Consider the following 634-nt stretch of genomic DNA (forward strand, 5'->3'; position numbering starts at 1 on the left):
ACCAGAGGCCTCTGAGAGGAACAAGGTGCTTGGAGGACAGGGAAAGGAGGACACAGCATACTTTTTCTACCTTTTGAATTTTGATACGAATGGTTAAAAAACGAGTGTTCTGGGAATTTCCTGGTGGTCCAGTGGTTAGGACTCGGTGCTTTCACTGCCAGGGGTGTGGGTTCAATCCCTGGTCAGGGAATTAAGATCCCGAAAGCCACTTGGTGCAGCCAAAAAAAAGTGTTCTGTGTTGGCTTCAGCACAGACTAAAATTAGAATGGTATGGAGAAGATGAACCTGGCCCAGTGCAAGGATGACACACAAACTCATGAACTGTTCCATATTCTTTAGTGTTTAGTGTGCACAGAGTTTCAATTTTGCAAGATGAAAAAGTTCTAGAGATTTGTTGTTCAACAATGTAACTATACTTAACACTACTGAACTGTACGCTTAGAAATGGTTAAGATGGCAAATTTAATCTATGTGGCTCCACCACAATTTAAAAAATAGAGTGTTCTCAAGCAAAAGTGACAAAATGTTAATATCTGTTCAGAGATGGGTATCCAGTTTATCTTCTTAATTATGTTCTGTAATTTTCTTCATATTTGAAATTTTTAAATCTCAGGCCAGGGTTCTGCGTGTGCAA

General features: G+C 39.7%; 1 non-coding gene across 1 annotated transcript; it reads left to right on the plus strand.

The window, feature by feature from the left end:
- The first annotated feature begins 233 nt into the window (after positions 1-233).
- LOC114237255 (U6 spliceosomal RNA) lies at positions 234-336 on the plus strand. Its single transcript, XR_003622952.1, has one exon. It is a non-coding gene; the product is annotated as a U6 spliceosomal RNA (small nuclear RNA).
- Positions 337-634: the final 298 nt, after the last annotated feature.

This window comes from Balaenoptera acutorostrata, chromosome 1, assembly GCF_949987535.1.
Source record: "Balaenoptera acutorostrata chromosome 1, mBalAcu1.1, whole genome shotgun sequence".
In the NCBI taxonomy this organism is placed as follows: domain Eukaryota; kingdom Metazoa; phylum Chordata; class Mammalia; order Artiodactyla; family Balaenopteridae; genus Balaenoptera; species Balaenoptera acutorostrata.